Here is a 16,407-nt window from a genome sequence, read left to right as displayed (position 1 = left end):
CACAGTCAGTGCATCGTCCTATCTTCAAGAGTTTCATCGTCTTGATTTAGTGGGAGTACGGGCTAATATGTTTCTATATATACTAACCTGATGCAGACGCCTGTGATCTATGAACACCCCAGCACATCTTACTTTACAAAACTCGTTCAAGGTATTCTCATAGATGACCATAAAGTGAAGTCTGATCAAAGTCTGTCTAAAATAAAGTTGTTGCAGCGACACCTAAGTTATTTGTCCAATAAATAATAACGATAACCTTGGATGTGGCCGCGTCACCTTTAAATGCGAATATGGAATTGATCAAAATATGTTTGAAGATGAAGTCGGTAAAGCGATAACAAAAACAGATGTGCGTAGTATACCGTTAGGGAATTGTCTTTCAAAAGATGGAGGGCCAGCATGTTTACTGAAGATTGAAGCTACAAAATCACTTATTTATAATGAAAAATCTAAGCAAGACTAGTTCAAAGTCGAACTCTGAAATAGTTAAAATTTATAATACAACTTTTATCGGATGTTATTTAGTTCTTAAACAGCTGTGAATCCTTCGCAAAGCCAGGCGAACTGTAGAAATCGGCATCGAGGCTTGATTCGTCGTGAGGTTTTGCTCATATCAAGTAATTAAGATAGCCTAATGTTATATTTATTGTCAGAAAGAATTCCTGATCTTCAATAGAGTAGTGGGGTTGCAAAAGGTTGAGTGGTGCTCACGAAGTCGGCACGATACAATATCCATGTTTGTGTGATCGTATTGTAAAGATAATGTACATTAATTCGCACACATGACGATTGTTTCGCTTTTCCTCCAAGAGGTCAAGGTCTTTGCTTTTTTTGTTTATATTTGCCATTTCCAATCAAGTTTTCAAAACTAACAAATCCTCCAAGTGTAACTAATGATAGCGTTTATCTGCGGACATCCTGTCATCATTTCTAGAAAATACAGCGCCGGATTATGTTTTTGTCTTTGTCACCGAGACTCGCCATGATACCCTCTTTCTTAGTGGTTATGAGGTATACCGCAAAGACCGTGAACCATAGTGTTTATACTCCAAGTCTTTTGTGCACCTGTCTTAGAGCTCATTTGTAATTTCGGGAAGGTGAAATTATTTGGACAGAACTCCAGTTTTCAAAAAAGAAATATGTTTTCTTTACTGCGTTTAGACCTCCACATAGTGCTCATTCCTTTTAGAATTACTTCCGACACATAGTTGATAACGCTTTAAGGGGTATTACCGAGAGCAATGGCCGTCACCATTGGGTGAAAAGGAGTTAACAGAAAACATGCAAATATTCAATAAAGGATAAACTAATTGAGAAATATTGGCAAAAGTGAAATTTGTCGTTTTCATTTTAAATTATGACATACTTTGTCGGTTTTCACTTGGCTTCATTGTTCTATTTTCATGATAACTTTTTATCTTACCTGCACGTGTGTAATCATGTACTCATGCATTATGTCAACCTATCGAGAAACCACATTCATTTCTATGTCCACAATGTCCAAAACAGCAGCTGAGGTAATAAGGTTTTGTATGCACCGAGAGTAATTAGTACCAGGCAATAGGTGAGTTCTGATCTATATGAAGGTGCACATTTCATTAATATGGAAAAAACCTTGTCAGCTGAGACCTACTCAAATTCAAATTAGCATGAAATTAATCATTATTGAGAGTGCTTGATCTGTACCTTAATCTAGCATGGAACATGTTATATTTTCAGTCACCAATTAGAAGGTAGAAAAGAATTTTAAGATTTCTAAAACTACGAAGGGAATGGTGAAAGGTCGAATGTGATACAGTTTGTCTTATTTCACGGTCTAACTGGATCCATAGTTTGATAGTAGAGAATGAAGGAGAACCTTGAGTATCCTAATTATAATAAAGATGCACATCATTTCTTTATTACGTGTAACAGTTACACCGACCAATGTATCGTGAGCTTGATGATTTCATCCCACTAGATTTCCACCTTCGATTTTTTGGACATTCCGAGTTGTCCAAACAGGAAAACGAAACTATTTGGCAATCCACCTACGGTTTATCAAAAATACTCATAGATTTTAATTAGACTCTTCAATTTTATAAGACAGACTGTACTTCGTCTTTTCTGACTCGAGCGACAAATGTTAAATTATTCCAAAGAGCAGAGAGTAACAAGGAGGAAGACATCATTGGCATGGGACGTGATAAATAATAGAAAGTTTGAATGTATGATTGTACATATGTGAAAGGTCATCTTTTGCATGATATTGTTAATACATGTTTTGGTGTTAGTGTAAAAACGTGTGTTCAATCCATCTGTGTATATTGTGTTTATATTTAATACGCAAATAGAATACGTTAAAAAAAAAATTAAAATCCAATTACATGTATGTAATGTTTTTGTTCTTAAATATTATTTCAAACCTAGTATTAAACGTAACCTTGTTTTAAGATGCTTTTTTCTCTTAAAATATTGGGAAAATATTCCTACCAATAAAATTTCGAAAATAAGAAGGGTATGCGAAATTACACCCCAGCCGTCTTCATACCAAGAAATAACATCAGCTCCGTCGCGCAGTGATACGCATGCGCACATCAGGTTACAAACTTTATGGTAGAACCATATACACCTAACGATGTTAAGTATTCTTTCTTGATTTGAAATGAATATGATAGAAACATATATAAATGCATACCGACAGTGTGCTAAATAACACTATATATACGTATAGGCGAATGGGCGATACCATAACTGGACTGATACAGTTTGACATTTTTTCATTTCCATACGTCCTCTCATATTTCAAACGAATGAGTATTTTCTATTACAGCCATTATTTGGGACCAATCCGCAACCAAAATGAATCTCTTTTGGGAATCATTCAGTAACATTTCCGGCTGAAAGTTTGGGAGACCAATCTTAGACTGTTTTGATAATTTTACATGAGCAAAAACTCGCGACAATTCACGGCTTGACGCCGAGTTTTACAGTTCACCCAACTTTGCGACGGATTTACAGCTGTTTGTGAAATGTGTTCGACTTTGTACTTGTCTCTTATAAATAAGTAATGTTGCCACTTGATTTGGACTACTTTCTTCTGTGATGGTCCGTTAAGGCTTACCTTTCACTGGTCTTGTTGTTTGACAGATGTCTTGTGTGATATACAATCAAACCGCATACAAAGCACTGTACTTACTTGACCTAATGATGAAACAAAATAGCAAATGTTTTTTTATCAAATCTCAAAAATAGCAGTTTACATAAAATATTTATCTAAATATCAAATAGCACTTCTCGACACCCGACTTCCAAGAAAAAAAAGCAAAACAAAAAGCAATCGGTAGCTATTGAATAATTCTGAGATGAAAATAACTGTTGCAACGAATGTCATATTACTATTCATATACATTAATCTGCTTACGTCAATATGAAGATTATATACAGAATACACATTCCATGGTAACGTGAAGGTTCCTATAGGCTTTGTCTGTCGTCCAATTCCAACTGTATGCTGAACGTATGAATATTAATATCCTGATATATTTCCATAAAGATCCATTTCTCATGATAAGAAAAACAAATGTTAACAGGAAAGATAATTTAAAAGAATTATAAAGATATTTTTAAGACGATGGAAAATGGTCATCTCTGACTAAATCGTGATAACATTCAATGTTGTGAGTTTCGTCCAGAATCAAGTCTCTCCTGATTGGACAAAGTACCGGCTAATTGATGCTCCTTGGATACTGGCTTTTGATTGGTTGTAGATTTGTAATAATTAGTGATGTAGCGGCTCTGACATGCAACACGAGTCAGGGGAATGATTAACGACCGGTAAAGTTATAAATTGCCCCAGGTAAAATGATATCAGCGTGATCTGTCGGCTACCTGTGATGGCTCCTCATCACGTTCACACGAACCTAAGATAATTATAAATTACTTTCTAAGACAGAAGTAGATATATACTTTCTTACTTAATGGTAAGTAGTGCGTGAACTAAAAGTACTTAAAACCACATTTTGTGCTGGTAGTAGTTAATTAAAAAAAGGTTTCAAGGTAGGTTTGATATATACAAAAGGACATTTAATGGCATATACAAAACTATCACATACGTTTTCAAGAGTAAATTATTTACGATCACACGTGAAGGTGATACGTGGTCATCTAGTCTTCATTCTTAATCAGGTGTAATTTGTGCAAGATAGAAATTAAAAAAGCTAAGCAATTCAAAGAACATTTGTCATATTCTATATATTTTTATTTTCTAATTAAAAAAAAACCAACAACAAATAACTTACTTACAATTACCACTTGATAAAATATTTTCTGAATGTTTCCATTCCTTTGTTTTTTGTTTTATCAAAAGACTTTACCTATATACAAGGGAGGTGTGTTACTCCGTTTATATACATATATATATATATAGTTCAACGAGATCATCAAAATGCATTAATTTGAAATGCTCGTAATAAGCATTTTACCAATGCTAGATTAAAAAAATCCTTATATGGGCATCACATTTAAGAAGTATTTTTTCCTGTCCATATAACATGTCTTCTGTTTATGTTACACACAGTGTCAATTCTGTAAAATTCACTTATAACTAAGACTAACATATAACCTTCCATTCTACATATTTTATAGGGATTGGATTTCACTTTTATGTTAACCATGCTTTTATGGAGCAATTCCTCTAAGAATATATTCTATGGGGCGCGCTAGCGCCCCATTTGGAATATATTCTTAGAGGAATTGCTCCATAAAAGCATGGTTAACATAAAAGTGAAATCCAATCCCTATATTTACACTAACGGATGTTGTTTCTATAAGTCTCTGTGATTACAATATTTTTTCTTTGTAAGTAAAAAAAAATCATATAAAAGTCGGACACAGTGGGAGGAGTCAATTATTAGAACAGCCAATGGTGACGCTTCACAACAAATTGATAATTTATTTGTTTCCGCGGTAAAAAAATAGTTCTGTTTTTTATATGATATTAACATAAATAACAAAAACATTTTGATAGATTATCATATTCAATATTGTTAAACATGTTATTTTTTATAAATTTTCAAATTAAAAAAATAACCATTTGTAACTTAAATTGTAAAGCCATGGTCTTGGCGAAAGTAGTTCCCGTACCCTGTCATATTTTCATACGCAAGTTCAAAGGTCAATGTTTCCATGCAAGAATTGTAAACAAATCGGTCTGGTATTGTTATATAGTGACAAAACTTTGCAAGTGTAAATATATAGTTATAAAACAAATGGATTGGACAACAAGCAAGCATATATACGTCATGTCCATTAGCAAACCAAGGTGAATAGTAAATAATTAATATCATAGACAATAAAGTATGTTGATAAAGAGAAATATATTAAGGAATGAAAGTATTAATGGTAATATTACACCATTCAGAGAGTAGAATGATAACTTCATGTATAGTACTATAATCAATTCTGTAAACATCTACACTATTTTACAAATTTGCATAACTACATCCTACATGACATAAGATGTGTACTCAGCCTCAGTAAGTACTGTTTATATATATTGTAGTCATATTAATAGTATCAGACTGTAATAGTAGTTTTTAATTATTGACGTGCTGGTACAGTATACAACAGCCACTTAATGCATATTATGCAGTTCATTCCGAGTTGTCCAAACAAGAAAACGAAACTATTTGGCAATCCACCTACGGTTTATCAAAAATACTCATAGATTTTAATTAGACTCTTCAATTTTATAAGACAGTCTGTACTTCGTCTTTTCTGACTCGAGCGACAAATGTTAAATTATTCCAAAGAGCAGAGAGTAACAAGGAGGAAGACATCATTGGCATGGGACGTGATAAATAATAGAAAGTTTGAATGTATGATTGTACATATGTGAAAGGTCATCTTTTGCATGATATTGTTAATACATGTTTTGGTGTTAGTGTAAAAACGTGTGTTCAATCCATCTGTGTATATTGTGTATATATTTAATACGCAAATAGAATACTTTAAAATAAAAAAAAATCCAATTATGTAATGTTTTTGTTCTTAAATATTTTTTACAAACCTAGTATTAAACGTAACCTTGTTTTAAGATGCTTTTTTCTCTTAAAATATTGGGAAAATATTCTTACCAATAAAATTTCGAAAATAAGAAGGGTATGCGAAATTACACCCCAGCCGTCTTCATACCAAGAAATAACATCAGCTCCGTCGCGCAGTGATACGCATGCGCACATCAGGTTACAAACTTTTATGTTAGAACCATTAAAAATATTATACACCTAACGATGTTAAGTATTCTTTCTTGATTTGAAATGAATATGATAGAAACATATATAAATGCATACCGACAGTGTGCTAAATAACACTATATATACGTATAGGCGAATGGGCGATACCATAACTGGACTGATACAGTTTGACATTTTGTCATTTCCATACGTCCTCTCATATTTCAAACGAATGAGTATTTTCTATTACAGCCATTATTTGGGACCAATCCGCAACCAGAATGTATCTCTTTTGTGAACCAATTAGTAACATTTCCGGCTGAAAGTTTGGGAGACCAATCTCAGGCTGTTTTGATAATTTTACATGAGCAAAAAACTCGCGACAATTCACGGCTTGACGCCGAGTTTTACAGTTCGCCCAACTTTGCGACGGATTTACAGCTGTTTGTGAAATGTGTTCGACTTTGTACTTGTCTCTTATAAATAAGTAATGTTGCCACTTGATTTGGACTACTTTCTTCTGTGATGTTCCGTTAAGGCTTACCTTTCACTGGTCTTGTTGTTTGACAGATGTCTTGTGTGATATACAATCAAACCGCATACAAAGCACTGTACTTACTTGACCTAATGATGAAACAAAATAGCAAATGTTTTTATCAAATCTCAAAAATAGCAGTTTACATAAAATATTTATCTAAATATCAAATAGCACTTCTCGACACCCGACTTCCAAGAAAGAAAAAAAAGCAAAACAAAAAACAAAACAAAAAGCAATCGGTAGCCATTGAATAATTCTGAGATGAAAATAACTGTTGCAACGAATGTCATATTACTATTCATATACATTAATCTGCTTACGTCAATATGAAGATTATATACAGAATACACATTCCATGGTAACGTGAAGGTTCCTATAGGCTTTGTCTGTCGTCCAATTCCAACTGTATGCTGAACGTATGAATATTAATATCCTGATATATTTCCATAAAGATCCATTTCTCATGATAAGAAAAACAAATGTTAACAGGAAAGATAATTTAAAAGAATTATAAAGATATTTTTAAGATGATGGAAAATGGTCATCTCTGACTAAATCGTGATAACATTCAATGTTGTGAGTTTCGTCCAGAATCAAGTCTCTCCTGATTGGACAAAGTACCGGCTAATTGATGCTCCTTGGATACTGGCTTTTGATTGGTTGTAGATTTGTAATAATTAGTGATGTAGCGGCTCTGACAGGCAACACGAGTCAGGGGAATGATTAATGACCGGTAAAGTTATAAATTGCCCCAGGTAAAATGATATCAGCGTGATCTGTCGGCTACCTGTGATGGCTCCTCATCACGTTCACACGAACCTAAGATAATTATAAATTACTTTCTAAGACAGAAGTAGATATATACTTTCTTACTTAATGGTAAGTAGTGCGTGAACTAAAAGTACTTAAAACCACATTTTGTGCTGGTAGTAGTTAATTAAAAAAAGGTTTCAAGGTAGGTTTGATATATACAAAAGGACATTTAATGGCATATACAAAACTATCACATACGTTTTCAAGAGTAAATTATTTACGATCACACGTGAAGGTGATACGTGGTCATCTAGTCTTCATTCTTAATCAGGTGTAATTTGTGCAAGATAGAAATTTAAAAAGCTAAGCAATTCAAAGAACATTTGTCATATTCTATATATTTTTATTTTCTAATTAAAAAAAAACAACAACAAATAACTTACTTACAATTACCACTTGATAAAATATTTTCTGAATGTTTCCATTCCTTTGTTTTTTGTTTTATCAAAAGACTTTACCTATATACAAGGGAGGTGTGTTACTCCGTTTATATACATATATATATAAATAGTTCAACGAGATCATCAAAATGCATTAATTTGAAATGCTCGTAATAAGCATTTTACCAATGCTAGATTAAAAAAATCCTTATATGGGCATCACATTTAAGAAGTATTTTTTCCTGTCCATATAACATGTCTTCTGTTTATGTTACACACAGTGTCAATTCTGTAAAATTCACTTATAACTAAGACTAACATATAACCTTCCATTCTACATATTTTATAGTTATAAAACAAATGGATTGGACAACAAGCAAGCATATATACGTCATGTCCATTAGCAAACCAAGGTGAATAGTAAATAATTAATATCATAGACATTAAAGTATGTTGATAAAGAGAAATATATTAAGGAATGAAAGTATTAATGGTAATATTACACCATTCAGAGAGTAAAATGATAACTTCATGTATAGTACTATAATCAATTCTGTAAACATCTACTCTATTTTACAAATTTGCATAACTACATCCTACATGACACACACACACCCTCACACACATACAACACATCTTTATAAGATGTGTACTCAGCCTCAGTAAGTACTGTTTATATATATTGTAGTCATATTAATAGTATCAGACTGTAATAGTAGTTTTTAATTATTGACGTGCTGGTACAGTATACAACAGCCACTTAATGCATATTATGCAGTTTCATTTTCGTTCTGTTTCTGAATAAAATGAAACATTCGTGAGTAGAATGTTTTGCAGTTTTGCAGACAAAATACGCTGTGGATGAAATCATGAGCACGGTTGAATTTCTAATCCACGACCCCTTTTGTTGGATTCTGTGACAGGATCTTCCAAAATAATTTTGGCATACCTATACAAACAGTCCGTGCCCTTATCTTGGCCGAAGTTGTTACACGCATTGCAATATCAGTCGCTCATTACGATATTTCTTAGTATGGAAAACAGGAGCATTTGACAATTACATTGTGTAATAGGCGTGGTGATTGTATTGTCCTGATAGTTGATTTTCTTATTTGTTTATATAGTAACATCACTGCTACAGTGTAACTCGATATTCAAGAACTTGTTTCAGATAGTACTATATCCGTGACAGATGCCGACTGATTAAACAAAAACATCTGATGGATAACGATCACGGACATTGTTATGGTCGACAATCGATAAAATATCTTTGGGAAATACTCTGTTTCCTTGTACGATATCAAGTCAGACGCGGTCAATGCTCGTTGATATCCCTACCCTCGTACGACATGGACTCAGACGCGTTCCATTTTCGTTGATATCCCTACCCTTGTTTTTTCAAGAAAAAGGCATATCTGTTATCTAATCTATGGCCACCTATAGATATTTAAAGGATTTTTCTGAATCATGTGGGTTATTCAGACAAATTGTGGGCCAATGGCCCCATGGCCCCTCCAAAATGATCCCTGATACCCCGAGTAATTATTTTGCTAACATCTCGGTTCTCATTTTGGTGAGATGAGATATTCTGGGTTTGACCTAGATTGACATGACGGTGAATAAAATAGACGACGCTTACGTAAACACGTGGGGCATATCCTCATTGTACGTTTTCAATTAAGGGTTTCCCTGAAAATCTATATTTTGTTCATATTTAACTTTGTTACCTTTTCGGAGATCTTGAGCTAGATATACGATTTCGTTTGCAAGAATATATTATCTGCTTATCATAAACTCTATACAGACATTTCATTGAACAAACTTCTGTGGGTAACCCAAATAAGCAAATTACTTCCTTATCAACCACGAATGTTTTAACACACAATTAAATTATATACATATAGCTTAACCAGTCTTCACCAATACGGATAATGAACAAGATGTACAAACCGTGTCATCAATAGATTTCATGAGTGATTTATATTTCTGTAAATATCTATAGTGTACTTGTATACATATGACCTTATTACTCTGTTTTACAGTGACTACCCTCAATTTAGGAATCTTTTCTTATGTATGTACCCAGGTATTCGTATATTAAAATGACTTCCACCGCTTTAAAGTATTGAATGTGATGTCAATTAAGTACACCGTTCCTAGTATGTATGTGTACACTGGGGGTCCATCTGCTACAGTATACAGTGGAACACATCATCGACTACGGATATATAATATTTATTGCTAGCACCAATATCTGGTATTGGTATCTGCTCTTGCCTTTGTTTACCTGCCGCATATCTCCTTCCTCGATCGTGTCCTAGAAACATATATATATACAGGTAGCATATGTGTAATTTATACACCTGGCCATGATCGCTTTAATACATAATTGATAGTGATGTCTGATTGGTTATGTGTTAGCTAGTAGTAAGTGTATTATAATAAACGCGCGTTTTGATTGGTTCAGATAGTTCAAACAGTCGCCCACGTTGATACAGTCTGTGTATTTAGACTGGCCTAGTTGCGTGTGTGTATTGTTTACTAACATTGATGCAATGAACAGCTTAATGTTGTATTTGCCGAGCAATGTATTATGTTTCATCAATGTATCCGGCTTTATAAAGTTAAACATTTACAAGAAAACGGGTGTTGCTATGTGGTATACATCTATCAAACAAAGCACGTCTTCATCGTATCCGCATTTCAAAATTACTTTCCTCGCTTAAAGTGCTATCACTGACGTTGTGAAAGTTTGATAATCGATCCCACAGAAGTATTAAAAGGCTGAAAGAAATATGAACAGGCTCCTTTGTACTGAAGAACACCCATAGAAAACACAATACTGTGAAATCTAATGAATACCCATCAGTCCTGTTTGTCGTAATGTACTAGTATTAGTGACGAATTTAACACTTCAATTATGTATGTCGTAATGTATTAATGTCTTATTTAACACCCTTCAGTTCTGTATGTCGTAATGTATTAGTGTCTTATATGACACCTTTCAGTCCTTTATGACGTCATGTATTAGTGTCTTATTTAACACCCTTCAGTACTGTATGTCGTAATGTATTAGTGTCTTATATGACACCTTTAAGTCCTTTATGACGTCATGTATTAGTGTCTTATTTAACACCCTTCAGTTCTGTATGTCGTAATGTATTAGTGTCTAATTAAACTACTTCAGTTCTGTATGTCGTAATGTATTAGTGTCTTATATGACACCTTTCAGTCCTTTATGACGTCATGTATTAGTGTCTTATTTAACACCCTTCAGTTCTGTTTGTCGTAATGTATTAGTGTCTTATATGACACCTTTCAGTCCTTTATGACGTCATGTATTAGTGTCTTATTTAACACCCTTCAGTTATGTATGTCGTAATGTATTAGTGTCTTATATGACACCTTTCAGTCCTTTATGACGTCATGTATTAGTGTCTTATTTAACACCCTTCAGTACTGTATGTCGTAATGTATTAGTGTCTAATTTAACACTTCAGTTATGTATGTCGTAATGTATTAGTGTCTAATTTAACACTTCAGTTATGTATGACGTCATGTATTAGTGTCTTATATGACACCTTTCAGTCCTTTATGACGTCATGTATTAATGTCTTTTTAACAACCTTCAGTTCTGTATGTCGTAATGTATTAGTGTCTAATTTAACACTTCAGTTATGTATGACGTCATGTATTAGTGTCTTATATGACACATTTCAGTCCTTTATGACGTCATGTATTAGTGTCTAATTTAACAACCTTCAGTTCTGTATGTCGTAATTGTATTAGTGTCTAATTAAACACCCTTCAGTCCCAAGAGCCAAAACTATACTTACTGTAAAATCTAATGAGTACTCGGTTGTCAGTGTACAATGTATACTTCTGTAATTGTTAATGAAAGTTCTCTTGTCGGGAATGTCACCGTATGACAATGTAATATTTAATGAAAGTTTTCATGTTCCGAAGGTCACTGTATGGTTCTTGAAAAATAAATGAAAGTTTTCTTGCTCCGCAGGTCAATGTATGATTCTGTAGTTCTCGTGTTCCGAAGGTCACCGTTTATATTGTGCTGTAAAATCTAATGAAAGTTCTATTGTTCCGAAGGTCTCTGTATGATGCCTACTTCGAGTGTCTACTTTAGTGACTATAATCTAACTAGGCCTATAATTGGAGCGAACTCACTCTGGTTACATGTAATGCGCATGTGTAGAGAAACAAGAAGTTACAATGCGCATGTCTAGTCGACTTTACTAAACCACTTGGTCCGACAATAGCAACTAGACATCGTTTGAACATTGCGTCACCATTTGGAAGCACGATAGTCCTATAATATCAGACTTCGAAGGTTCATATCGTAATTGTTTACGTTTATTATCGGATATCTACATTTTTGTTATTTGTCGAACCTCAAAGTCTTATTGATAGTTGTAAAAAACGCGGAGCAAATCTGAAAAACCGGTATCATACGGTGGTTTATTCTGTGTAATAAAGGTTAAAAAAACAAATTTTAAGTATATCTAACATGATTTACCCAACGTTTGTTGACGTAAAGCACATGTATTCATTAGAATGAATTCACCGGTAAACAAATTTAACTGTGCGAGTGTGCGGCCATATTGTTTGAAAAAGTCTCGGTTGCATATATTTTCCTTTTTCCGAAGGTTACTTATGGCACTGTAAAATATAACATTCAACACTACTCAACTATATAGTCTCGATTCTAATTGACACTCTCATCTATGGGGCGCCGTTTTACTATTTATTCCCATTTGGTGATAGTCTATCGCCTATTCAAATGAGTGATATCACCTATTCGAATAGGTGATATCACCTATTCGAATGAGTGATATCACCTATTCGAATAAGTGATATCACCTATTCGTTTCATTAAGTGATATCACCCATTCGAATAGGTGATATCACTCATTCGAATAGGTGATATCACTTATTGAAACGAATAGGTGATATCACCAATTAGAATAGGTGATATCACTCATTCGAATAGGTGATATCACTTAAAGAAACGAATAGGTGATATCACCAATTCGAATAGGTGATATCACTTATTTGAAAAATGAATTGGTGATATCACCTATTAGAATAGGTGATATCACTGATTGAATAGGTGATATCACCTATTCGAATAGGTGATATCACCAAATGGGAATAAATAGTAAAACGGCGCCCCATAGTGATATCACTCATTCGAATAGGTGATATCACCAATTGGAATAGGTGATATCACTTATAAAATTTCATAAGTGATATCACCTTTTCGAATAGGTGATATCACTTAAGAATATTTTAAGTGATATCACCTATTCCAATTGGTGATATCACCAAATGGGAATAAATAGTAAAACGGCGCCCCATAGTGATATCACTCATTCGAATAGGTGATATCACCAATTGGAATAGGTGATATCACTTATAAAATTTCATAAGTGATATCACCTATTCGAATAGGTGATATACTCATTCGAATAGGTGATATCACTTATTGAAACGAATAGGTGATATCACCAATTAGAATAGGTGATATCACTCATTCGAATAGGTGATATCACTTAAAGAAATGAATAGGTGATATCACCAATTCGAATAGGTGATATCACTTATTTGAAAAATGAATTGGTGATATCACCTATTAGAATAGGTGATATCACTGATTGAATAGGTGATATCACCTATTCGAATAGGTGATATCACCAAATGGGAATAAATAGTAAAACGGCGCCCCATAGTGATATCACTCATTCGAATAGGTGATATCACCAATGGGAATAGGTGATATCACTTATAAAATTTCATAAGTGATATCACCTTTTCGAATAGGTGATATCACTTAAGAATATTTTAAGTGATATCACCTATTCGATTGGTGATATCACCAAATGGGAATAAATAGTAAAACGGCGCCCCATAGTGATATCACTCATTCGAATAGGTGATATCACTTAAGAATATTTTTAAGTGATATCACCTATTCCAATTGGTGATATCACCTATTCGAATGAGTGATATCACCTATTCGAATAAGTGATATCACCTATTCGTTTCATTAAGTGATATCACCTATTCCCATTTGGTGATATCACCTATTCAATCAGTGATATCACCTATTCGAATGCAATAAGGCAATATTCTTTAACGTTCACAAACAAGTTGATAAAAATATTTAGAAAGAACTCTTTAATCAAGTCATTCCTTTTATTTTTCGCAATGTGTTTATGCGTACCCGAAGCGTTTGTTCATTGATAAGGAGCTGTACACAAAACAAGTCCAAAATGTACCTAACAAGATAATCTTCAATTGGAATAATAATGGAGTCACAAACGGACTATTTTTAACCCAAGCTATACATACTCACACCTGATCAAAGTGTATTTGTATATTCCACTGGTTGGATATATCTAAAACTCAGCCGCTAAATTTTTAAGCCTATTTAAGGGATTATGAAATATCAATTAGAGGAAAACGGATTGGTTTCGTAACGAGTTTCTCGTCACCGCGTTGTTAATTAGTGACGTACGTTTCCGTGCCGGATATCCCTAGAGAGTGTCCGCTGTGCCCCTCATCCCTAATAAATCTCGCTACATTTCCATATGCGGAGGAGGGTTTTATATACACGATTTAGATACACTTATGACACGTGTTTACACTGAAGGACCAACCACAGATATTTGTTCAAACAAAACAGAAGTCAGTCAATTGTTTTAGGATTGTTATGTTACATTGCTGTTTTACCTTCTCTGTGAGATCATAGTCATATTTAATATAACGGTGTATGTTACTGTGTTAGTATGACAGGTCATGCTATGTAGAGTAAAGACACGTTTGGATGATTATCATTTTCAGAGTTTTGCTTAAATGAAATAAATCCACTAGACACTTATATTATCACATCCAACACTGACTCCGACACCGACTTCGGCGAATTTAGGGATCGTCTCAGAAACACAAAACCGAAAAATACCTGTATTGCGTTCAAGAGACACGCGGAACCGGAAAGACCTGTAAGTGACCTAGCAATTTCAAATATTTTCATTTTTATTCATCGCCTTAGTTAGAAAGCCCATAGACAAAACAGTAAAAAGGTAATGTTTTGTTAAAAGAGAATCTGCTTTAAAAAATGATTGTGACTGTTCATTTATAGAGGATCTAACACAACTGTCAGTGTGATATTTAAAGCCCCATACTCCCAAAGAAATATATATCAATGTTTACATGTTGACCTTTTTACAGTTTTCAGACTTCATATTTACCTAGCAAATTATCGCGAACCAAAAACTGGTGGAAAATGTGTATTTATGAAAGTATACGGGGAATTCCCAAAAGTAATATCTGGGTCCGCGGACCAAGTTTCTATGCAAATTAGTCCCACAATGCAACGGGCGGAATACCAGTCAAATCAAAATGGCGGAACGCCAAAAGCGTGGGCCTGCTAAAACGCAAACAGATTATGCCAAAAAAAAAAAAAAAAACGTAAAAAAGAATGGTATCGGCAAAACCCCAGGATTTCCTTAGAAAAAAAATTGATTCGCCAGAGAGAGCAAGAGAAGAGAAAGGAAGAGACTCGAATTACGATTTTGCTGGACGTCTATAAGTTTAACCGTATTCCTCGAACATTGTCGACTTGACCGATCTGAATTATATCGACGTTTTGTTTTATACATTTAGTTGTATGTTTGTTTATATACATTATGTAGATCAGTTAATATGAGAATATTTTGCTAATATGTTCAAATGAAAGCATTATTAGGCATGTTCACGTATTCTCGATATGTAAACAAATGGCCATGTGTGAAGTTTATGTATAGTGTACGTTGTTGTAGCCCCGTTCTCGATGTGTATATTTGTTATATCGATCAGGCATGTTTTTGAACTTTTTTCCTTTGCTAAATGAGACAGTTATTACATCGACTACAGGATTGTCATCCACAAACGATCGACCAGGGCACCCGAGATCATTCGACCGAAATATGTTTTTGAACTACGAAAGGTGCGTTGATATAGTCATAGTGATATCACTGAATAGGGTCTCTGTCATTCAGCTGACAGAGCATTCTTCTCAGGGTTAGAGTTGTTATAGTCGAATATTTCGCTGGAGACCCGATTCATGTCGGTCAACTCGACAGGCATGTGTTTTCCCTGTTCTATACTACGAACACATGTATTATACAAATATATTATGGATGACCAGAATATTTGACACGAGGTATTCGTCCTCGTGCAATAGAACATCGGTCGATTACCAGTACCGAGGGTCAAGTATTCAGGACTATTGCGCAGACACCCATGATATACTTGTTTTATTCCGTGATAACTAAAACACACTTTGAATCACTGAAATCTCGACTTTCCTGTAGGCCTAGATGTCGCCATGAGTGTCGTCTGGCAGTGTTGACATATGAGTGACTTAGACGCTTGGAAAGGTAGGACTAAATTCCGAAACGTCACG

Source organism: Pecten maximus, chromosome 10 (assembly GCF_902652985.1).
Source record: "Pecten maximus chromosome 10, xPecMax1.1, whole genome shotgun sequence".
In the NCBI taxonomy this organism is placed as follows: domain Eukaryota; kingdom Metazoa; phylum Mollusca; class Bivalvia; order Pectinida; family Pectinidae; genus Pecten; species Pecten maximus.
This window is presented reverse-complemented; position numbering follows the sequence as displayed.